This window comes from Psittacula echo (genome assembly GCF_963264785.1).
Source record: "Psittacula echo genome assembly, chromosome: 5".
Lineage (NCBI taxonomy): Eukaryota > Metazoa > Chordata > Aves > Psittaciformes > Psittacidae > Psittacula > Psittacula echo.
The window spans coordinates 41,443,029-41,467,935 of NC_137739.1; positions in this window are offsets into that span (position 1 = coordinate 41,443,029).

Below are 24,907 nucleotides of genomic sequence, written 5' to 3' on the forward strand. Positions count from 1 at the left end.
TGAGGTGTGGGGGGAGCTCCCACCACCCGCTGGCTCTTTGAGGTGGTCCTGGTGGGGTTGCCAGCCACATCCCGTGGCTGGCTGGGGCCGTGGAGCCTCCGTGGCACCTGGGATTGTTGGCTGCATCTGTCCCGTCTCAGAGGTGATTCCTCTTCCCCTTCTGCAGCTGGAAGAGGTGAGAGTGATGGAGAGCACGGGGCCGGAGGAGGCAGTATGCCCCACGTGCAGCAGCGACACCAGCACGCGTCTGGGGAAGCTTCTGCGGCGCTATGAGAAGCTGCAGGGGCTGGTGGACTCCCTCATGTCGAGGAAGAAGAGGGGCACGGTGGTGAGGCAGCTGCCAGGGAAGAGCCAGGTAGGGAGATGGCAGCATGGGGGACTTGGGAGGGGGCCGCCCGAGCCATGCCCGGCTGTTTGTGCTTTGGTGTTATGTGGGGGAGTTCCTTGCTGCCCCCCGTATTGTCTTGTAAAGTCTGCAGCATAGAGGGAGATTCAAGCCATGCTGCAGGTGTGCTGCTGGCCCTGAGAGCCTATGGCCACTGGCCCAGTAAGCCAGGTCTCTGTCCCCGTGGGGCAGCCTCCCCACCTTGCGTGGCACTAGCTTGTTATTTTCCTCCCTGGAGCAGGACCAGGAGGTGCTGAAGCGCGTGCAGGATGCCATCCTGCAGGTGCAAGGGGAGCATGAAAAGCTCAGCTCTGTCACAGGGAGCCTCCTGGATGACAGTCGCCAGCAGCAGAAAGATATCGAGGTAGGTGGCTGAAAGCCCCGTGGGCTTAGAGCACCCTCCAGGCAGAGCCCAGGCTGGGGACCATAAGCGATTTGCCCTGTGGAGATCCAAAGTACCTTTCCCAGAGGATTCTGTGTGGGGGGAGAAGCAGGGGTGCTCCTGCCGCAATGTCATAGGATGCTTTCTGTGTTGGAAGGGTCTGTTCCGGTGGATGGAGAGGCTGGAGAAGGAGAAGGCAGACAAGGAGGACATGGAGCTGGGAATGGATGAGGTACAACCTCAAGGGGCCTAAGCACCAGCCAAGGGGGTCCTGGGCAGGGTGACAAATGGCCCTTGTCCCCTGGGAGCTTGGTGGCAGAGCTGGCCTGGGGGAGGGAGGATTTGTAGCCCAGCTGCAGGTCCCTCTGTCTGCCCCCACGTCCCTTGGGCTGGTGGGACCGACGCCATGGGGGTGATGGGGCGAGTGGGACCACACGGCCGTGGGAGGGGCACAGGGGTCCTGCAGGAGTGCTTTTGCCTCTGCCCCTGCGCTGAGCTGACCCTGGCTGTTGCACCCCCATCCTTTCCCCACCGTCCTCCTGCCTTTCCCTGTTGCTAGAAAGCAGACAAAGGCGCCTTGGAAAGCAAAGTCAGTCGCACCCAATTTGAGGCGAGCCTGGAGCTGCTAAACGAGAGAAACCAGGAGGTGCTGAGGCGGGTGAGAGGCCAGGAGCAGGGGCTGCACGAGGTCCAGCGGCAGCTGCGGGAGGAGATGGCCTCCAAGGTGAGGGGCGGCTCATCACCGCTGCGCAAAAATGGCACCTTCGGGGCTTGGTGTCCCGAGGCAGCATCCTCCGGAGGATGCCTGCGCCTGGCTTTTCCCTGGGGATGCAGTGTCCCATCCCGGAGCCGCTGGCTGAGGGAGTGTGTCTGTCTGCAGCTGGATCGCCTGGAGCTGGGGCCATTCCAGCAGCAGCTGGATGAACACTGGAAGAGCAGCCTCGAGCAGCTCAAGGAAATGGCACCACCAGTGGAAGCTGACGATGCAGCTGGGATTAGGAAGTGAGTGCAATAGGGACAGCACTCACCTTGTTCCCGCTTTGTCCTTGCCTGCATCCCCTGTTCCCACGGTGCTCTGGATGCCTGTGGCAGTGGTTCCCACGGCATTGGAGGATTCTGGGCGCTCCTCTCTGTGGATTCTCCTGTGCCTAAGATGAGGTGGAGCTTTTTCCCAGGGGGGAGCCCACAACCAACCACTCTCCCTCATCCTGTCCCCTTTCTTCTGTAACCAGCCAGCAGGCTGGGACATTGTTGGTGTTGGGGGGGATAAACCGGGCTCAAGAGCAGGTTCCCCAACTCACCCAGCCCTTTCTCCCCTCCCCAGGCAGCTGCTGGTGGATTTGCAGTGCCTGTCTTGTGACAGGCAACTCAGCATGCGGGTGCCTGGCTCGTGAGTACCACCCGGCACAGGCGCATCAGGAGTCTGCGTGGGTGGGATGGGGGGAGATGGGTGCTGGTGGTGCTCCAGAGCAGGCATGGGGTTCGGGGTGTCTGCCTGCGAGGGTCCGATCCTGCCCAGCACCCTCCACAGGCCTGCCCGTCAGCGGGAGGATTAGGACCCCTCCCTGAGGGCAGCGGGCAGGGGATGCCGTGAGGTACAAGCCTGTGGGGTTTGGGGTGCTGCCACGAGCCAGGGTGGGTCATTTGTCCCCTGTCACCCACTGATGGCTCTTGCCTTCCCCAGGCCCATCCCGCCCATCCCGCCCCTTCCACCGCTGGTCCCTCACGTCACTGGACAGTCCCACCCTGTTCTGAAGACGGAGCAGACCCACAGGTAGGGGACACGGGACCCATCCCCATCCCTGGGGTGCATGATGGCTCTGCCCCAGCAAGGGAGAGTCCTTCCCTGAGTCAGGGTAAAGGGCTCTGCTCCCTGGGCAGGGCAGGGGAGCAGAGATGTGCCACAGGGGCTCAGCTGTGCTTGGCTGCCCCAGGCCTGGGGGGTTTTACAGCCTCCCCCCTGTGCTGCCCCGTCTCTCTCTCAGTGGCGCTGAAGCCACGTGTGCTGAGTTGTGTGCTGGGTGCTGACTGTTCCCATACCCTATCCTGCAGGGAGCGGATGGCTGCATACAGGTACCCCACCGTGCCACGGCAGTGTGGGGGCCAGCGTACCCTCACACCCCCGCTGCAGCGCAGCCTGCGCCTCCAGCTTGTCCAGCACAGCACCCCGCAGGCCCTCCAGCCATCCACCCTGCTCCCCAGCAAGGTAGGGATGAAGAAAGAAGGGATCTGGTGGGGGTGACTGAGGTTGGGAGGGTGATGCTGAGCATCTTGGGGGGGATCCATGCCTCAGTTTCCCCAGGAGTGATAGGTATAGAGGGTTGCTTGGGGATGCTGAATTCAGCCCCATGCTTTAGCCAACCGGTTCTCTCTCCTCCCCAGCACGACAAGATAGAGCTGTTGGGGCAGGGCAGCCTCAGGGCTGGCCCCTGCCCCTCAGCCCCAGGCACCACTGGCCCCCTGGAACTCAGGTCAGCCTCATCCCAGAGCCACCTTCTGCAGGTACACCTGCCTCACCCGCCCCTCCAGGCCCGCAGGACGGATGCAGCAACGCGGCAGCCGGGCAGGACCGGGGCTCGCCGGCTGAATCCCTATGCCCCGGCACCCCAACTGGCGAGGAAGTAGCTCCCAGCAGCAGCAATAAAGGGTGATGCTCAGCAAAGCACCTGTGTGGCCTGAGTGGGGGGACCCTGGCTTGGCATCTGCCCTTGGCCTGTGGCCACGTGTCGCTGAAGGAGCTGAAAACAGCCACTGGCCACCCCCCTGCTCCTCATCCCCAGGGTCTGAGCAACCTGAGCTGCTGCGCTCCGCCTGGCACCTCCATGAGCCCTGTGTGGCCCCGATGGCCCCTGCTAGGGGAGCCTGTGGGCCCCAAAGTGGGGCTGGGGGAGCTGGGCCGTGCAGCAGGAGGAGGAGGATGCTCCGTTGCTGCTGAAGGTGGCAGCAAATTGGCACCCGGGTGGGAAGGGTGGTGGCAGCAGCAGAGGGTGAGCGAGGGACAGCTCTCAGCTCCCTGCTCAAAGCAGGGAACTTGCCCGTATTGTTGCCCTTGTTTTCCGATTGTGAGTATTGCAGCGGTATTGGTAAAGAGCGCAGCGCAGGAAGGGGCTTCGGGGCTTCATGCTAGACTTGGCTTCCTTGGTGTTTCTGTCAAGGAAGACAACGTGTGTGGCTGTACCGCTTCTGGCGTCCAACTTAGATCGTACCTAGCCCCTTAACTCTTCAATAAGCCATGACATCAGCTAGCTGCGGCCAGCCAAGACTGTGGAGGTTTGGTGCCTCAAACTGCACAGGAGAGCTAACTCCCACCAGAAACAGGGTGTGTGGACTTCTGAGGCTAGGGTTCAACTCCCCTGGCTTCAGAAGTCTACAGAATAAAAGCTTAACACTGTGTCCCATTGAAGCCAAAGGACTGTAGTCATCCGACCGTATGTGGCTGTTAAGAGACTGTGCTGTTGACTGCACTGTCTGTGCGGACCGTGCAACCAACAGTCTTCGGTCCATGACTGTGGACCCTCGAACTGTCCTGGAAGCCCTGGTATCAAGCTTAGATGTAGAAACATACACAGCAGTTACCTCTAGTTAGGTGAGAGGAATGCCAGTACAGGTGTTTATGGGACTGTAAGATGCCTGCGATGAAGTGAGCTACTGCAGAGGATCAAGAGATGAGACAGGGGTTTGTGCGCAATGCACCAGGCTGTATTAACCAAATGCCAGAGCCAGAGACATGCATAAGGAGCAGCACTGGGTCCGGAAAGCAGTTTTTCTTGAGGCTGTTATGAAGGCTCTGTGTCTCTTGCTTGCTGAATACACTCCGTGAGAGAAGAGTCTTCCCAAATGCGGGTAAAGGAAAAGTGACAGCCACTTCATGAAGGAAATGACAAGAATTCCCTTCATGAAGGAAATTCGAGAACTCACAAGAACTGCCTTTGGAGCAGATGTCCCAGTGGCAGCCGCTCCTGAAACATGGGGTTGTCTGTGGTGCTTGCTGATGGAAGGGATCAAGACTTGGAAATTGCATAGCACGCAGAGAGTTGACATGAGTAGACTCCAGTGTGCTTTGCTTGCACACGCCAGCTACGTGGAACCAGGCTGGCTTGTAGCTGCGTAACTACACAGAGACCTGCCAGCCAACCTCTGCGCAGCCAAAGCTGAGCCTGTCCTCCCTCACCTCTTCCCTGCCTTCCTGCTGCTCTCTGCGAGCATTCTCAACCTTTGAATAGAGCTGATCCTACAGTTCTCTGAGCATGCCCTTTCTCTGTAAAATCCAAATGTCTCATCCTCTGAAAATAACCTCTCCCCTGTTGCTCATTATCTTTAGCCAGCTGGAGATGCCCTCGGGGCTGGCAGCTGGGTCTGACTGCCTCCGGGTGAGTGTGTCTTGGAAACATGGACAGATGACAGAAGAACAGGGAAAAGCAGTTGCAATGTGCTACCGCTCCCTCGGGGGCTGCGGACAAGAGTAAGATTAAAAAGACAATACCAGACCCTTCTCATGACGTTTCATAGCCCAGAAGCATTGTGGTGGGGGAAGAGCAGTCCCTGGTGCAAGTGCCCCAGTGGGCTGTAGTTCGGGAAAGATGCCTGTCTGGGGGCTTTTCCCCATCTGCTCTGCAGCCCTTCACTGCTTGTCATGACTTGAGTCCCCTAACGAGGCTGAGTTGGCCATGGGATGTCAGAGCTGCAAGGCTGGACCAGGCCACCAACTGAGCAATGTCCCGGAGCCCAAAGTCATTGTCTACCATAAGGAGGTTGGTGGTGTGATATTTCTGGACCCTTGTGCTTCCTACTGAGTCTACAAAGACCCAAAGGTGAGATGCTGGGGGGGGGAGTACGTTTGTGTGGCTAACAAAAGGGAATAACTGCTTCAGTTTTCTGAGAGGGATATGGGCAGTGTAAGTTAATATTCAGGGATCTTTCTACAGTGTCTGGAAAGAGAAATGCACGTTGGAGGGGAGATTCCTCCCCCATCTCTGGTGCCAAGTGCTGAAGACATGTACGCCTCTCCCTTGCTGCACAGGAACCCTGAAGGATGGGTTCAGTCCAGTTTCTCCATTTCCTTGCGTGTGCACAGGCACACAGTGCCATCCAGGCACCTGGGGGCCCCTAGACATCTGCATGGCCCGGCAGATCCAACGCAGGTCCTGGGATAAATCTGTCCCCTTCCAGAGAGGCCAACTGAGGCGAGGCAGGATGCCCTGGTCTTCTCAGAGAGCACCGCTTGCTTAGGTTTAGACAACTGAATCTAGCCAAAGAAGTTTCGCTTTTGCATCCTTAAAACTGGGTCAGCAGGTCTCTTCTGGACCTTGACAATTTGAATAACAAATTCCGTGACTGGAATTGTTCTGAGCTGCGTATTTCTTTTTCTGCATTCGTTCTTACCTCTTTTGTTTGATTTCCCTTGCTGTTCAACTTTTCCAAACGCTGAAGCACCTGAAGAGACAGTTCCTCAAGGCAGCTTGTGTTTCTGTTCTCTCTGAGTGTGCTTACTGGGTAGCAACAGTCACTGGGCTTCTTGTTAGAAACTTCCTTCTCTGGATGTGTGATCTAGTTCGTTGCATGGTGTCGTGGTTTAAGCCCAGGCCGTAAATCAGAACCACGCAGTCCACTTCCCCCCCCACCTTTCTTCCCTCCGCTTCTGGAGGGACGGGGAGGAGAATCAAAAGAATGCAACTCCCACGGGTTGAGATAAGAACAGTTTAATAACTAAGGTATAACACAAATCACTACTGCTACCACCATAATAATAACGATAAAGGAAATAACAAGGAAGAGAATACAACTATTCACCAACCGGTACCTCACCCCCACCCTGCCATGATCCAGCCCTTCCGGGAACTCTCAGTTCTACATCCTCGGCATGACGTGCTGTGGTATGGAATACCTCTTTGGTTAGTTTTGGGTCAGGTGTCCTGTCCCTGCTTCCTCCCGGCCTCTCCTCCTCCCTGGCAGAGCATGAGACTCACAAAGTCCTTGGTCAGGGTAAACATTCTGACCAGCAACTGAAAACATCGGCTTTATCAATATTTTTCCCAGGCCGAAAGTCAAAACCACAGCGCTGCACCAGCTACTTAAGAAGAAGAAAAACTGACTGCTGCTGCTGAACCCAGGACACATGGGTAAGGCTCTCCTAGTAAGATTCATGGCTCTGGCTCAGTACACCACATTCCCTCTGCGTTGCTGGAGGAGGGCAGCCTGTGCAGGAGCACAATGGCAGGGCACAGGCCAGCTGCCGGCTGGTGGTGGCTGTGGCACACCTGATCTCCTCACCCAACCGGTCCATTTGCACACTAACACCGTAGTCTTGCCAAAAATACAAATCCTGCCGGAGAGTAGGGGCTAAAAATCTATTTCCTGGAGGTATCCTGAGCAGTTTCTCAAGTGCTGGCTGGGTCAGCCCTCATCACGTCTCCACACACAAGTGCATTCAGATGACTTTGCCATCGGTCAGCAGCGGCACGCACGGGAGGAAAAATTCCGGCTGTCCTCTTGCTTTGCAGCTTTCACACCACTGACAGGTTCATGGGGGCAAGTGCCTTCCTGATCTTCAAATACATGGGCAAAACGTGGGGTACACAGCTAGTGCCATTGAAACTTGGAGCTGGAGGAAGGCCGATCAGCCACCGGCATCTGTTCTCAGCGAGGCCGGATGTGTGAGATTTGCAGTGTGTTCTCTAGCCCTAGAGCTGCTCTGTAACATTGGTGACATTGGTGAAGTGGGAGGAGCTCCTTCATTTCCATGGGCCCCTATGTCACGGTCACTCTCCCTTTTAACTTCCCAGGTTGCACAGCTGTCTCCCAGTCTCGATGCCTACGCTTGTCTCTGCAGCACGAAGGCACTCTAGGAGCCAAATTAATATCCTTGCTCTTGGATCCTTGCTCTTCTCTCTTCCTTCTCATTTTCTTTGCCCTCAAAGAAGGGATCCCTCTCTTCTTTACTACTGATTCTCAGGTGCTGATCACTGGCCAGATGGTGCTGCCACTGCGTGGGCCAATATGAAAAATGGCTGGCAGGAGATTTCTTCCACTGAGCTCTGTTCGGGCCTGCAGGGAGATGCATTGTCCTGGGCAACATGTTCACGCTGTCGTGCCCAACAGAAGGTCCAGCTGGTCCCTGCCCAGCCTCCACCTGCCCCTTCAAGGGCCTCCTGAAGGGAGCCCATTCTTACTCGCTAGATGTCTTCTGCTTAGAGTTATGCTCTGGCCACTTCACCTATTTGAGACCCTGCAAGATCCTGCAGCTTCCCCTGAATTACCTCGTGTCTTCTTAGATGTATCTGCCCCTGTGCTTCTTTTATAGGATGTCTTACTGAACTTTCTAGATGATCAGGTGTTTTAGTCTGCATGCCATGTCTTAAGCAGAACTGCAGGAACAGAAAAGAGAACTTAAAAGCAAGCTCAGAAGTTGCCTGAAACTGTTCCTACAGGCAAGCAAAGTAATTAATCGTTAATGGAAAAAATAGATACAAAACATTCAGATATTTTGCCTGAAATAAAAGAAGGCCTCAAGCTTCCCCTTCCTGCCCCATCCCCGCTTCTTAAATATGTCCGTGATTTGCTCTGCTGCTGGAGATGTGCCCCTGTAGTATCCAACATGTGCGACTGCATGGCTTCTGCTGCAGCCCCTCTGATGCAGAAGGAGCCCAGCTGCACTGGTCTTTAGCCTGCACCGTCCAGAGGCACGAAAAACAACAGACCTTTCCTAAGAAAATGCGGAGCAGCTTACAGTTTACGCTGCTGTTTTCCCTCTAGCCTGAGATCTTTCCTAGCCCTTGCTTGGGGCCACACCACCTTGCTGGACTGAGAGAAGACTCCAGAAGCTGGGCCCTGATTGTCAAGAATCTTGTGATTCGGTTGGGTTTGGGGTTTTTTCTGTGTATGTATTTGGTGCAGGCAGGCCTGTACGAGCACCTCTGTGGGACGAGGGAGGAGGAAAATACGCAGTGTCCAGGTAATATGTAGTCCACATGAGAGGCTGGAGGGTCACATTTCCATGTCCTGACTCAGCTATTCCTTAGGCCAGGCTCCACTGACCAGCTCTTCAAGGCCATTTAGATACTGGACTTCCCAGTATGGTTAAGCATCTGACTCAAGCTGACAGACTCCTGGGCAACTGCATACTCTGAGGTTAGGAGTCCAGTTATGAGGCTAGTTGATTTTTTCGTCTCAGCCTCATGAATCCCAGAAAATCAATTGCAGAAATTACTTCTTTTTCAGAAGGACATAGTTTTTACTGTTATTTTCCTCGGGCTGTGAAGAGGGACTGTGAGACTGGGAAAATGCCCATTGGTTATCTAAAACCTGATAGTTTTCTGTGGCTCTATTCCCCAATTTCCTCTTCCCAGCTGAAGAGACAATACCAGTGCAGAAACAGCTCTTCTTCCACAGGGGAAGAAACAGCAAAAAGGTAACGAGCTGTTAGCTACCTGGGCAACAGGCAGACAGGTATAGAGGTAGGACTGTGAAAGGATTCAGGTGTTGCAGGGCTGAGTATTTCAGGGCTTTACCTCATACATTTCTCTGTCCAGCCCTGATTTGAGTTCTGTACGGATCCTGGGAGAGCTGGACATGTACGAGTGGGATTTGTTGCCTTCGCATAGGCTTAGCGACCTGGTTCAGGAACATCACGGCGACCAGCCCTGGGCCGCTCGGGCCATAAGCTCACTGACACCAATGTGGTGGACGGCAAATGGCGTTTATTGCTTAATGGCAATATATGGTTATATAGCTTTGGTTTACAACGTCACATCCGTCTGCTTACATCATAAATTAAGTGCTATTGGCTACTAGGAGAGGGGCCCTATCTTTCCGTACAGCGCGATATCTTCCGACTGTCAGACCCTGGCTACCCACATTTCCCCCCTCCCTATGCATAATTATATAACCTAAACAATAAGTTTAAAGAACACTAAGAACACTATACCCAAAAGGGATCTTATTTAGATTGCACACCTTAAAATAAGTCTACGCTATAAAGCACACTCCTGAGTAAAGACAGAAGGCACATCAGGTAGTAGATAATGAAGAGGTATACTAAAAGAACGAGGTAGAGTTAAAGGTAACTAAAAAGACAAGATCTCTGTGAGGTGATAAAGTTGAACTTGAACCTATATGCTCTGGGAAGACCGTCAGTAAAGTAGCTCTGAAAGGCATCAGTGCTGTGTGAGGTGACAGACTCAACCCTAGCGGGCGTCCCCGCGCAGGTAACGTTGACCTGACTGTGATGAGCTTATGTTCCCTTCACTCAGCGCGAGGTTCGGGCGTTTCAATTGTTTTAAAAAGTGCACACCTGTTACCACGTAGGGGGCCAGTCTACGCGGTAAGAGGAAATGACAGTGACTAAAAAGGTCTCCCAGAGGTTCGGATTTGTCCGAACAGCTAAAGTGAAACATAATAACTTGAGGTATCATTAACTAAAGATAGTACTAAAGTAATTGTCGACGTTCTACGAGCATATTATTAACCGTTTCTAACCGGCTCTTAATAAACGATACAAGCTTATTCAATATACAGGGTCCGAAGATCAGAGCTAGGAGAATTATTATGATTGGTCCCATCAGGGTAGATATTAAGGAAGTCAACCATGGCGATTGGGTAAACCAGGATGTATACCAACTTTGGAGTGCTTCTCGTTCCTGTCTTCGTTTTTCCAAACCCTCTCGTAACTTTGCCATGGTGTCTCTTACCACTCCAGTATGGTCCGCATATACGCAACATTCTTCTTTCAATGCAGCACACACTCCTCCTTGTTGAAGAAACATCAGATCCAGACCTCTACGGTTCTGTAGCACTACTTCAGATAATGATCTAACTGATTGCTCTAATGCAGTTACTGATTGTTCGATTCTGGCTAGATCCTCATCGACGGCCATTCTCAAAGCGTGAAATTCTGAACTCTGTTGCACTAAAGATGTTACGCCTGTACCTAATCCTGCACCTCCCACTAATAGTAGGGTGGCTATTGTTATAGCTGTAAGGGGTTCTCGTTTTAACAAATGGTGCTCCGGGGTAAGATGCGAGCGATAAACAAATTCTTCAGGATGGTAAATTATCTTGGGAATTATAGACACTTGGACACAGTATTCCGCCAATTTGTTAAAGTTGTCCAAGGATAAACAGGGTGTGACCCCAATAATAGAACAGATCCATTTAGCATTGGTGACTGGTATTAACCATTTTGCTGAGATATTATCCTGTATCTTACTGACACACAACTGTTGTTTGTTGTCTGGGACAGCACCCAGACATACACCGCTTCCTACCACATGTGCTAGTGTTATGCTTTGTTTTTCCATGTCCCATGTACATTGGGGCGGATTTGTACCATTTGCCAGAATAGGTATGTCACTAACTCCTACGGCCTCATAAAAGGGTGGTTTTATTCCATAGCATAGCCAGCAATGCTCTGTAAAGTTCGGATGGGTCTTGTTCAATACTCGATAGCTGGCCTGCATCATTCCCCAGAGAGGATCTTCATAAGGAATTGTACTGGTGTGTGGTCTCACTGTGTTACATATTACTGTGGATGCGGTGCTAAATTTTGCTATAGGTACATCAGGTTCAGTTAGTTTTCTGACTATATGATTTTGGCCGGGGGTTGGTAGGAGTGTTTTACCAGCAAATGTTAGTTTAGGGTGTACTGGGAATGGATCAGCCGGAATCAATGTTTTTTGGATACGAATGCGGGCACCTCTATCTTTTCCTGCTTGATAATATCGAACTCCCCACATCTTTCCCAAGAGCCAACTGGGATGTTGAGGATTACTTACATTCAAATAGAGGTGCTTACAATATTCTGTACCATAAAATGTTGGTATGGCGTAAGGAGAGCGAAATTCTTCACCTCTATTTATAGGTGGGGGTCTACACCCATAAGGAGCCCAGGATACCCGCAGAAAGGGGTCTTTCCCTGGCTCTGGAATCCAGGCATTTGCAATCGTCTCACAGCCCCAGTAAGCGCAATAATAGTGTCTGGGGTAGTTGCAGTAACTCTTTCCTGGATTGGAACTGGGGCAGAAATAGTATGCCCCTCGTTCGAAGCAGAACTTTGTAGGTATCAATTGGCAAAGAGTGGCCATAAAACTAGGAGCCCCTGACGTTGTTATGGTTTGTATAACTGTACCAGAATCAAATTGATATAGTGTCCAATTGAAAGGTTGATGAGGATAATGAGAATTCGATTCTGCCCTCCCTACAGTGAGAAGCCCCAAAAACATGATCGCACAAAGATACCGTAGCCCCTTTTGGCGAGGGGCCTTTTGACGATGCTGTTGCTCTGGCGACGTGGGGTGTCCAGTTGTTGGAGGGCTCTTTGGGGCAGGTAAGGAATTGGCTGGTTCATCGTCCCCTTGTGGTAGTGGGAAGTACCGGTCACGAGGGTGTCCAATGAATCGGTCCTGTAAACAAAAACTCACAATTTTCATCAGTTTTGTCCTTCAAATCTGGTTTGATTGATTTAATCGGGCACCATTTAATTCTGTTATCTTTTTTGACTGCAGCGTACCCCCGTCCTGTTAGGACTAATCTCCACCCGTGTTCCCATTCTCCCAATTCATTTCTGACTATGACCAATGGGCCATCATCTAATGCTCGAGTGGACCAATGTTTTTGGGCAGGCCTATTTGCTTCCTCTCCCCTGGGAAACTGATTCAATGCTAAGAGAGTGGTTGCTAGTAGGCGGGCTTGGTCTCCTGTGGGGATGGTATTGTTAAACCCTTCTGTCTTTGCTAATACCTCTAATTTGGATTTCAAGGTTTGGTTTGCTCGCTCGACTATGGCCTGCCCTGTGCTGTTATATGGAATGCCGTGTGTTAGAGTGATGCCCCATTTTAAAGCAAATGCTTGAACTGATTTAGAGATAAAATTTGGGCCATTGTCTGTTTTGATTTGTTTTGGAATGCCAAGCCATGCCATGACCGTCAACCAATGTTGAATAGTTGCTTTAGAGCTCGTTTTAAGATGTTGGGTGGCGGCAATTACTCCGCTGTATGTGTCCACGGTCACTGCTAGCCACGCTCGAGGCTTCAGTAATTGGCAAAGTGTAAAATCTGTCTGCCATATCTCGGAGGCTTTAAGGCCTCTGGGATTGACTCCGCAGGGCCACAGTGGTGCTTTCTGACAATGAGGGCACGTTGCCACTATGTGTTTTGCGTCGGTAACTGAAAGTCCGCATTTCTTTGCTAACGCTTTGGCTCCGATATGGAGGGATTCATGTAACTGACGGGCTTCTCTTAGTGTCCACAGGCCTTTCGCGGCAGCATCTGCTTTGTCATTGCCGATTTGAAAAAATCCCTTAACTGGGTCATGACTATTGATGTGAATAACTGATATGGTACCTTCTCGGGTGGAAAGCGCTTCTTCCAGCATAAGAGTTATTGAAGATGTGGACACACCAGGCCCCGACATGGCTAGGCAGAGTTTGGCTACAAACATTGAATCAGTGACTATGTTAAGATGCTCCGTTGGGAACAGTCCACACGCTAGCACTACGGCTGCTGCTTCTAACTGTTGAACCGAAAGTGTGTGGTCGGTCATTTTTATGCAGTGCCATTCTTCCTTTGATTGCCATACCGCCGCTGCGGTTGAAGTCGCTGAGGACGCGTCTGTAAAAACTGTAGGTCCCTGTTGAGGCCGATCCAGGATTTTCTGTGGAAGGTCGATGTCGATGACCGCCAGCATTTGAGTCCAGGGGGGCTTTGCAGCATATCGGACTTCGCCGCCGAATCCGACGAGGGCTATAGCTAGATGCTCTGACATTGCCACCGATTGCGTCGGGAGCTGTTTACGAAAGGGTAGGAATATCTTGGCAGGTTCGATGCCTAGGTGTCTTAAAGTGAGTTTTCTACCTTTCATGATAAGGTTACCAAGGCACTCGACTCGGGGGGAAAATGCACGTGACGGTTTTCCGAGAACTACCCACTGTATTGGGTGTGCCTTGTCAGGGGGTCCCTGAGCCAGTGCTCCCACTCCCCCTCCTTTGGTGAAATGTACATACAGGTCAAGCGACATATCTGGGTTCCATCTGGCGAGTGTGCTTGACGACGCCTGTTTTTCAATGAAGTCAAGACTGCCCATTGCTTCTGGTGTTAACACCTTTTGTTCCCATGGGTGTTTTCTTTTCAAAAGGTCATACAGCGGGGCCATGATATTTGGAGGGATCAGGACAATGTTGCGGAGCCATTGTAGGGACCCCACTAGCTGTTGCATATCGTGGAGTGTTTTGACACGTCGGTGAATCTTTACTTGGGGTGGAGTTATATAGGAACTCGTGATTTCTACTCCCAAGAAGCTCACGCATGGTCCCCTTTTAATTTTCGCACTCGCGATTTCGAACCCATTTGTTGTTAAAGTTTCAGAAACCAGTGATATTAACTGGTCCACCTGCTTTCCTGATGGTGCGGCGATTAAAATATCGTCCATATATTGAATGATGGTCGCAGTTGGGTCGTTATGTCGGATCGGTGCCAAGGCTCGATCCACTGTAATCTGACAGATGGTGGGTGAATTGACTATTCCTTGAGGCAGTACTTTCCACTGGAAACGTAAATTAGGACGTTGGCTATTTGGGAATACGACAGAAAAAGCAAACCGTTCTTTGTCCTCTTCATGTAAGGGTATGGAGAAAAAACAGTCCTTAATATCAAGAACGGCACAAGGTTGTCCTTTTGGTATCATAGAGTTCATGGGTAACAGCGTTTGAACGGGACCCATAGGCTGGATAGTCTTATTTACCTCACGTAGGTCATGAAGAAGGCGAAATCCTTTTTTGTTTTATTGTGGACCATGGCGATGGCTTAGCAACAACTCTAGAAGCCGTGCGAATGGCTTCTCTGGCTGCACGAGTGGTTGTCATTACCTCGTGAGCCCGCAGGCCCTGGGCCTGCGCTTGGGGGGTAATCATTGTTGGGTCTGTGCCCATCAGCCGCTGCAAACTGGAGCCGTGCAGCGGATGATCGGCCCCGACTGCTTGGGCTAACTGTCTCGCACAATTTTCTTCCCATTCCTGTTTAAAAACAATCATCCCCGCTCCATCAAAAATCAGTCTACAAGTTTGTTTTATATCGAATGGGAGCATATCGTCTGCCCCAAAGATACCATCTGTAAGGGCAGAGACCATGGCAGAATTAAGACCTTTATCTGCAATTGCTTTAACAATCGTTTGCATATCCTTAGGATTTATTGGTGAGTGGACCCTCTGTCCCGCGTCCGTCACTCGGACTGGAAATGCCAATGGGAACGATGGGGTCGAGTCGGCACAATCAATCATTATTTTCCTCCAGTCCGTGAGAGGGACCTCCTCCCCCTGCGAGTCCTTTTTAATTTGGGCAGGGATAACTGAACCCTTAGTTCTGTTTATTTCTGTTTGTGGCCACTCTAAATTTGAACCTGTCGAGAGCTGCTACTCCCGACTATTGTCTGATCCCCAGCTAGTGTCTGATTCAGAATCAGAACTCGATTGACTGGTTGGATCTGGTGTCCGGTATCCTTCTGTCGGACCCCGGCCGCGTCCGCTTCCCTTGCGGGGGGGGGGTAGTCCTTCCCCTTGTGGGCGGGCCGCTCCTTCCCCTTAAGGGCGGCCCGGTCCTTCCCCTTGCGCCTGCCCCTCCTCCCCATTGGTTCGTCCCGCCCACCAATCGAGGGGGAACTGGCCCTACGGCGGCCGCTCTGATTGGCTGTCCGCTTTTCTCTCGCGTCCCACCCCCCGCCTTTGTGCTCATTCGCTTTCTCCTCCCCCTCCCGTTCCTGCTTGCTTGTTGAAGCTGGCTTTTCCTCCCCGTTCCCGCCAAGGGTGTCCTCGCCCCGCCCCCCGCCTTTGAGCTCGGCGCCATCTTGGGGTGCGTAGGGTGGAGGCCCGGCCCAGCCTGCTGTGGCCTCAGCATTCCTTGCAGCGTTTCTTGCTTCCTCGGCCAGACCACCCCAAAAAGATTCTGCATTTGTCCGTTGGTTAGAAGACGTGTCGGGGTTCGAGAGTTGGGGGGGGGTGTCGCCCTCCCGAGATACAGCAGGCTCAGGAGAGCCGGGAATGTCAGGGAGGGGAATGTCAGGGGGGTGTGGAGTCTGCGTGGCTGCTCCGATTCCCAGTTTTGGGGTGTCTCGGAGGCAGGATTTTGCAGCCTGCCAGGTTTCCTGCTCATGTATGGCTTTCCGCAGGGCCTGCATAACTTTCCCCCATGATTTAAGGCTCTTGCCAGAGCCCGAGGATATAGTCACCTCAGCTAAGGCTTTGGTGCATTTATCCCACACCTCCGGGTGGAGAATATCCACCGGCTGCTCGACGACCCCGAGCTGTAAAAGCCTCGCTACAGCGAGAGTAAAATCTTTGGGCTTACAACTAATACCCCATTGTTTATGTGTGAACTATAGGATATTGTTTATTAAGACTTATGTGGGAAACTATAGAATAGGATATTGTTTATTAAGACTTATAACTCAATGTAAAGGACAGATAACAATGAATGTGAAATCGCTTGAGCCAGCATAACCGACGCCTGCTTATCTCTTAAGCAAACACAACTGACACTGCTTATCTCTCTAAGCGAGCACAACTGGCTCCACTTATCTCTTAAGCAAGTAAAACTGACGGGGTTAACCATAGGACCAAGGAGGAAGATTTCTGAATCCCTAGCAACTGCTGGAACAGGAGCAGAGTATCTCTACCACTATATGAATGCGGAAGTCAGGATGTATAAAAAGGGACAGTCTGATTTACTAGGTACGGTAGTTGGCGGAGCGCAGACTCCCCTGCCGTCCAGCGCTGTCTTTGCTCATATTCTACTTGCTACAATTAATAAAATTGTAATTGGAATTACGATCCATTGTGGTCTCAATTTATAACAGTTTATGTATTTCGGATACGACCTTCACAATGGACTCCATCCTCCTCGTGGGTCCGGGAGTGTCCTCCCCACCGGGCTACTCTCGCTGCTCCGGCCAACGTTCACCCGTCCAGGCGATGTCCCGGGTTTCGGCACCACTTGTTGCCTTCGCGTAGGCTTAGCGACCTGGTTCAGGAACGTCACGGCGACCAGCCCTGGGCCGCTCGAGCCATAAGCTCACTAGCACCAATGTGGAGGACGGCAAATGGCGTTTATTGCTTAATGGCATGGTGTTATATAGCTTTGGTTTACAACGTCACATCCGTCTGCTTACATCATAAATTAAGTGCTATTGGCTACTAGGAGAGGGGCCCTATCTTTCCGTACAGCGCGATATCTTCCGACCGTCAGACCCTGGCTACCCACAGGGATTCACCAAAGCATAACTTAGAGAACCAACAATCTGCAAAGAGGTGGTTCTGTGGATAGAGGGCTATCAAATTCTTCTGTGGCTTCAGGGAAGATGTATAGCATGTTGTCTTCAGAGTGATTCTGGAGCCTCTGCAGAGTCTGGCTGTCAGATATGGGTACTCAGATAACATGAGGAATTTCATGAAAATAGTGTATCAGCGGGCTGGTTGGGGGTTTTAATCATCTTATACATTCCATTATACCCTCTGGTGGTGTGGAGAATGTCTCAGTTTCTATAAAAATCTACATTTACCATGTACGAAACCATCATTTTCATCTATTCAAACTGCCTTCTGAGAACAATCATGTTTAAAGAGCGCGGGAGGTTCAAATGCACTGACCTATTTAAAAAAATGTAATGATACCAAAGTCAAGATTAGTAGACAAATAATGGAAGATTTGATGACTTGAAGTAGAAAAAGCAACAGTCATAACTGCTATTGGAGCTTTCAGTCCCAATGGCGTTCCACATAAATGGATTTACTGTCACAATCAGGAGGAAAAGTCTCATTTCTATGACTGGGTGGTTTTACCCAGTATCTTCAGCACAGGCGTTTGCCTGGAATAACTGCCACTGGTCTGGTTTGATACTCAGCATCCTGTACTGCTGTGGGCCATTACCAGCACAAGAATAATTTGTATACTGGAGAGGAAGATCCTTTGGTCTTTTCCAATCTAACAGAGAACCAAATGGTAGAGCAGACAGACTGACAGACACTTTGTATGTTTAGCATTAGTGATTATCCTAGCAGCTGGGTTGTGGCTTAGCACAGGACTCTTGTGTATACCAAGAAAGGCAGCCTTAGACACCAGGACCTTTCATGACTTTGATTCAGTCAGTCTTAACTAATCAAGTTTATAAACCCCTTCATAAAGGGGAAAGGAACAAGGCATTTCTGCTTTAGGATAAAGCGCACAACCTGAATCTGTCAAATATAGACTGAACACTTGTACAAAAGTAATTCTTTTCTTCCACCTTGGAATATTGTATCTCTCTCTTTCTTCGTAAAGCCCTCTTTGCCTGTATCCACTTGCTGTCTTTTGTTAGATGATTAAGTTCTTGGTGGGGAATTATTCTGGATCTACATGACTCCTAGGCACCTAAGATGCTGGTCTGTCAGGAACTGCTGGGTGCTATGGAGATACAAATAACAAAATAGACTATCTAAGAGCAAAACAACAGTCACAGACAATGAGAGCAGGAAACTCGGTCACAGATGTGACTCGTCATTTGGCAGGGAGTCCACCTTAGTCATGTCAGTGGTTTGATTGCCTCAATCCACTGTGCTCGCTCTGCCTTGGAGCTGGCCTGGATATAAGAATGAATGTCATTTTTTGTGATGATTTTGAAGAGATTGCCTTGCACATTGCCCTTCACTCCTGCAGAGAAAAAAATACGGCAGATCAGGAAGCTGCAGGGAGAAATGCTTTGTGGTGAATGTGAAGCTTCATAAGGATGACTTTTAATTTAGTGAATTAGAATATCAGACCTTTCCATTTTTTCTTGCCCCCTTCCCCCCTGCACCTCATGTTTTTCAGACCCTGTCTTTTGTCTTTAGAAAGACGTTTCCTAATTAAGATCCACACCTTGTGCTTACTGCCATAACATAAATTGCTTTAACAGCAGAAACTCTTATCTGTGAGGGTGAAGTTCTGGACAAATGCCCCAGCTAAGCATATTTCCTAGCAGAACTGGGGTTTGTGTTGCTGTCTTCAGGTTTCTCTTACATTTGGGTTCTAGCAGATGGAAAAGGAAAAGGTAAGAGCATGAGTAGAGAGAACACACAGAAAAGGGATGGCATCAGGGGACGGCTCAAGACTGAGTTTAACAACATCCAAAAAAGAAACTGTTTCCTCTTTGTCTGTTAATTCTGGAATATTAATGAGTGGTTTAGACTGTCTCAAAGGTCATCTGACTGAGAAAAGCCCTTAAGAAGGGGAACACCCAAGAGAAGTGGAAATAACCCTAGAAAAGTCCCTCAAAATTTTAGTTATGAAGTAGCTAAGATACAAACCAACACAATTGCAGCATTCAGTGTATGAAGCTTCTCTATTGATTTATGATTTCTAAACACAATCACCTACTGGAACAGTATCTAAAATACAGAACAGCAAAGTTACAAAATTTTAACATATGTACAAAGGCTTTCTATTGATTTGCAAACTTTTCAAATATAATCACTGCTAGAATGGTTACCGAAAATTTCACTGTCCTCTAACAGTGGTGCCGTCAGCAGCAGCCTTCCCCCCACTAGTGCCACGTCTAAGGGAGAGAGTAAAACCTGTGCTGCTTTTGCCACATAGCTCTGCCCTCCTCGGCAGGACAGCTCGCCTTGCCGGGGCGCTGAGGTTCCCTGGGCAGGGGCTGGCGGAAGCGGGGCCGGTCCCGGAACCGCCACCCGTGCGCTGGAACTGCGGGACGGGAGAGGGTCGCGGGGCGTCGCCTGGCAACGGGTGTTTTCGTCAGCGCCGCCCTTTGTGCGTTCGACAACGGGCTCGGCCAATGGGTGTCGAGGAGCGGGCGGTGGTGGTCGGTAAAGAGGGCAGGGCGTGGGGCAGGGTCAGCTGCTGCAGGTACGGGGCCGCGGGGCGCGGGGAACGGGGGCCAGGGGGGCCGGCGGCAGGGCTGGAGGAGGCAGAGGCGGCGGGGAAGGGGCCGCCACATGCCTGAGGGCGCGTGAGCAGGAGGCAGGCTGCCGGCTGCCCGCTGTCTCTCCTACCGCCAGCAGGTCAGACTCGGGTTGTCGGCCGTAGCGGCAGCCATGGCTCTGCTCAGCTTGACCCAGCTGCTGGACGCCGCCATCGGGACGCCCGAGGCCGAGGCCGTGAACTTCCGAGCGCTGCGCGACCTGCTGCAGGCCATGCTGGGGCACCTGGGCCTGCAGGACCGCTCCAGCCGGGGCTTGGAGCAGCCTGCCGAGCCGGACAGGGCAAGGACCCCGGCCGCGGGGCAGCAGGCGCAGCAGCCGGGTGAGCAGCTGCCTGCGAAGGACCCGCTGCAGGACACCGCCAGCGGCTGCGAAGCTGATGCGGCTGCCGACGTGCGGCAGCCGGTGGAGAGCGTGGGAACCGACGAGAGCAGCGGCTCTGAGGTAGAGGCTCTCCCCAGTGCCCTGCGTGCTCCCCCGTTGAGGCGCCTCCTCCTCCAGGGGTGGCTCTTTGCCCTTGGCATCAGCTTCAGGGCTCCTGCGCAGAGCTCAGCACGGGCAGGCAGGGCTGGATGCAGCCTTGCTGGCATGGGTTTGTGTGCTGGCTTCCATTGGGGCAGGGTGGGTGGGGACCAAGTTCCTGGTCTGCAGGGACCCTGCCGTGGGGCTCATGCCTGCCCCCCGCCTCTCCTAGGAGCCGTCTGCCTACCAGGATCTCCTTGAGGAGATTAGCCAGCTGAAGGAGGCGCAGTCCCGCATGCAAGGAGAAATCCGCATGATGCAGGAGGCGCTTGGCTTGGTGAGCTGCTGCTGGTGTCCCCAGGAGGGAGCTGGCCTCTTGCTCCCCTCCCTGCATCACCCCGCATCTCCCTGCGGACCCTGTCCTCCGGGCTTGGATGTCACCCAGTGTGAAGGGCGCTGGGAGGGAAGAGTGGGAAGGGTGCCCCAAGAGGGAAGCGTGGGAGCTCAGCCCACCCTACCTGGAGCCGCGGGGAGGGCAGAAATGGGCAGCGCTGCCTGCCGCTCAAGCTGCTGGCAGAGGTAACTGTGTGTGTCCACGCAAGTGGCGCTAAGGCACTTCTTAACTAAACACCCATCAAAGTACCATGGGTGCTGGGAAGGAGGGTCAAGATCTACTGGTACAATCCAGCAGCAGCCCCCCGGCCCAAGGCTGCTCGGCGTCCATCTGTCTAGTGCCCAAGCTAATTTGCAGATGCTTCCGTTCTGCTCCTGTGTCCTGACTGCCGTCCCTCTCCTCGCCCCACTCTAGGGGAACCTCCGGGACGCTGCCGGCCGGCTGCCGGACCTCTGCAACCCAAGGACTCTGGCCAGTGATGTGGTATGGTTACGAGCACGCCGGATCCTGCTAGAGGACAGGAGATGGCTGCATCCCTGGGGGCCCAGCGCAGGCGGTCCCTCTGCACTAGGGCATGGTCCCCAGCGGTGCTGGGTGTGTGTGGGAGTGCTCCTGTGGGCCCCACCGTGCCCCTGGCTACATGGCTTTGGTAAGCCCTTGATCCCTTGCTTCCCCAGCAAATGCTGAAGGAAAGGCTGGGCCTGTACCCGCACCCGGAGGAGGTCAGCAACATGGTGCACTGGGATGTGCTGGAGGATTGTCTGGTGGGCAGCAAAGGAGAACGAGGTAGAGACGGAGGAAGACCCAGAGGAGAACAAGAAGGAGAGCAGTCTGCCAGCACCAAGCCTGCCACTTCGGATGTGGACACCCCAGATGGGGCAAGCTCGCTGCTGGGATCTCGAGACAGCTCGGTGGCGCCGAAGGATCCAGGGACGGCTGTAACGGCCCCTAAGCAGCAGGCAGGCGTTCCCTCAGATCAGAGGAGGGATGCTAGCAGCAGGGCGGTGACGCAGACAGTGTCTAAGGACGTGCAGACCACCAGCCTGGGGACACAGCCAACAGAGCCAGAGTCCACGGGCACCCAGACCACCACCCTGGGGACACAGCCGGAGCCCACCGTCGCTCAGACCACCATCTCAGGGGAGCGGCTCGGCACACAGCTTCACCAGGCTGGCCCCCTGGCAGCAGGGACTCTCCTGCCGACAGCCCAGGGATTCGAGATCCCACTCGACACTGATGCCAGGGCCGCGTCCCACGTGCAAGAGCTGGCCTTGGCCTCGGGCTCCACCAGCAGTGCCTACCAGAATGCCTACAAGTACTACGTGGAGACGGTGGAGGCTGTCAAGCAGATTGGGCAGCTGAGACACCTCTGTGCTGCCCTGAAGGAGCAGGTGGCCCAGCTCGAAGGCACCAGGCTGGAGCGGACTGAACTGGAGAAGCTGCGCCTGCTCCTCCAGGAGGGAGGTGGGAGCTCTGGGAGGCTTGTGGGGGGTGTTTGAAATGCTGGGTCTGGAGCTCGCTGTGCTCCGAGCCTGGCCCGTAGGGTGAGACCCCTTCACTGACAGTGTGTCCCCTTGTACCATGTTCTTCTAGGCCAGGAGAGCGTTGCCAAGATGCTGGGTGACCTCCAGGCCCAGATGTCATCCCTGCAGGGCCTGGCCAGTGACCTGCAGGGTGTGGCCAGGGACCTGCACGGAGAGAAGGAGAAGGTAAGGAGTCCCCAAGGGAGATGCAGGGATGCTGGGAGAGTTGGGCACGGAGGAGGCAGCTGAAGAGCCCCTGTGCTGGATGACACAGGGGCCATGCCCTGACTCTGCCCGCACTGCCGTTCCCAGATCAGGAAGCTGGAGAGTGCCCTTGGCAAACTGGAGGCGGCCAGAGCCAGCTGGCAAATGGACCTCAGCAACCAACTCAGCCGGCCATTGGGGTAAAAGGACAGGAGAGGGTTTTGTTCCCTGTGGGGCTGCAGGGGAGCCCAGGAGGGCTGGGAGCATCCCATGCTGGGGGTTGAGGGATGCCCCCCGAGCAACTAAGCTTGTGAAGACTAAGCCTGCCTGTGCCCCTGTCTCGCTGGCCAGGTCCACACCGCAGGAGGTAAAGCGGGACACGAAGGATCTGGCAGAGCAGCAGCAAATAAGCAAGGCTGCACTGGATCAGTTGGTGACCCAGACGGCCGAGGAGGAGCAGGAGCAGGTGAGGTGTGGGGGGAGCTCCCACCACCCGCTGGCTCTTTGAGGTGGTCCTGGTGGGGTTGCCAGCCACATCCCGTGGCTGGCTGGGGCCGTGGAGCCTCCGTGGCACCTGGGATTGTTGGCTGCATCTGTCCCGTCTCAGAGGTGATTCCTCTTCCCCTTCTGCAGCTGGAAGAGGTGAGAGTGATGGAGAGCACGGGGCCGGAGGAGGCAGTATGCCCCACGTGCAGCAGCGACACCAGCACGCGTCTGGGGAAGCTTCTGCGGCGCTATGAGAAGCTGCAGGGGCTGGTGGACTCCCTCATGTCGAGGAAGAAGAGGGGCACGGTGGTGAGGCAGCTGCCAGGGAAGAGCCAGGTAGGGAGATGGCAGCATGGGGGACTTGGGAGGGGGCCGCCCGAGCCATGCCCGGCTGTTTGTGCTTTGGTGTTATGTGGGGGAGTTCCTTGCTGCCCCCCGTATTGTCTTGTAAAGTCTGCAGCATAGAGGGAGATTCAAGCCATGCTGCAGGTGTGCTGCTGGCCCTGAGAGCCTATGGCCACTGGCCCAGTAAGCCAGGTCTCTGTCCCCGTGGGGCAGCCTCCCCACCTTGCGTGGCACTAGCTTGTTATTTTCCTCCCTGGAGCAGGACCAGGAGGTGCTGAAGCGCGTGCAGGATGCCATCCTGCAGGTGCAAGGGGAGCATGAAAAGCTCAGCTCTGTCACGGGGAGCCTCCTGGATGACAGTCGCCAGCAGCAGAAAGATATCGAGGTAGGTGGCTGAAAGCCCCGTGGGCTTAGAGCACCCTCCAGGCAGAGCCCAGGCTGGGGACCATAAGCGATTTGCCCTGTGGAGATCTAAAGTACCTTTCCCAGAGGATTCTGTGTGGGGGGAGAAGCAGGGGTGCTCCTGCCGCAATGTCATAGGATGCTTTCTGTGTTGGAAGGGTCTGTTCCGGTGGATGGAGAGGCTGGAGAAGGAGAAGGCAGACAAGGAGGACGTGGAGCTGGGAATGGATGAGGTACAACCTCAAGGGGCCTAAGCACCAGCCAAGGGGGTCCTGGGCAGGGTGACAAATGGCCCTTGTCCCCTGGGAGCTTGGTGGCAGAGCTGGCCTGGGGGAGGGAGGATTTGTAGCCCAGCTGCAGGTCCCTCTGTCTGCCCCCACGTCCCTTGGGCTGGTGGGACCGACGCCATGGGGGTGATGGGGCGAGTGGGACCACACGGCCGTGGGAGGGGCACAGGGGTCCTGCAGGAGTGCTTTTGCCTCTGCCCCTGCGCTGAGCTGACCCTGGCTGTTGCACCCCCATCCTTTCCCCACCGTCCTCCTGCCTTTCCCTGTTGCTAGAAAGCAGACAAAGGCGCCTTGGAAAGCAAAGTCAGTCGCACCCAATTTGAGGCGAGCCTGGAGCTGCTAAACGAGAGAAACCAGGAGGTGCTGAGGCGGGTGAGAGGCCAGGAGCAGGGGCTGCACGAGGTCCAGCGGCAGCTGCGGGAGGAGATGGCCTCCAAGGTGAGGGGCGGCTCATCACCGCTGCGCAAAAATGGCACCTTCGGGGCTTGGTGTCCCGAGGCAGCATCCTCCGGAGGATGCCTGCGCCTGGCTTTTCCCTGGGGATGCAGTGTCCCATCCCGGAGCCGCTGGCTGAGGGAGTGTGTCTGTCTGCAGCTGGATCGCCTGGAGCTGGGGCCATTCCAGCAGCAGCTGGATGAACACTGGAAGAGCAGCCTCGAGCAGCTCAAGGAAATGGCACCACCAGTGGAAGCTGACGATGCAGCTGGGATTAGGAAGTGAGTGCAATAGGGACAGCACTCACCTTGTTCCCGCTTTGTCCTTGCCTGCATCCCCTGTTCCCACGGTGCTCTGGATGCCTGTGGCAGTGGTTCCCACGGCATTGGAGGATTCTGGGCGCTCCTCTCTGTGGATTCTCCTGTGCCTAAGATGAGGTGGAGCTTTTTCCCAGGGGGGAGCCCACAACCAACCACTCTCCCTCATCCTGTCCCCTTTCTTCTGTAACCAGCCAGCAGGCTGGGACATTGTTGGTGTTGGGGGGGATAAACCGGGCTCAAGAGCAGGTTCCCCAACTCACCCAGCCCTTTCTCCCCTCCCCAGGCAGCTGCTGGTGGATTTGCAGTGCCTGTCTTGTGACAGGCAACTCAGCATGCGGGTGCCTGGCT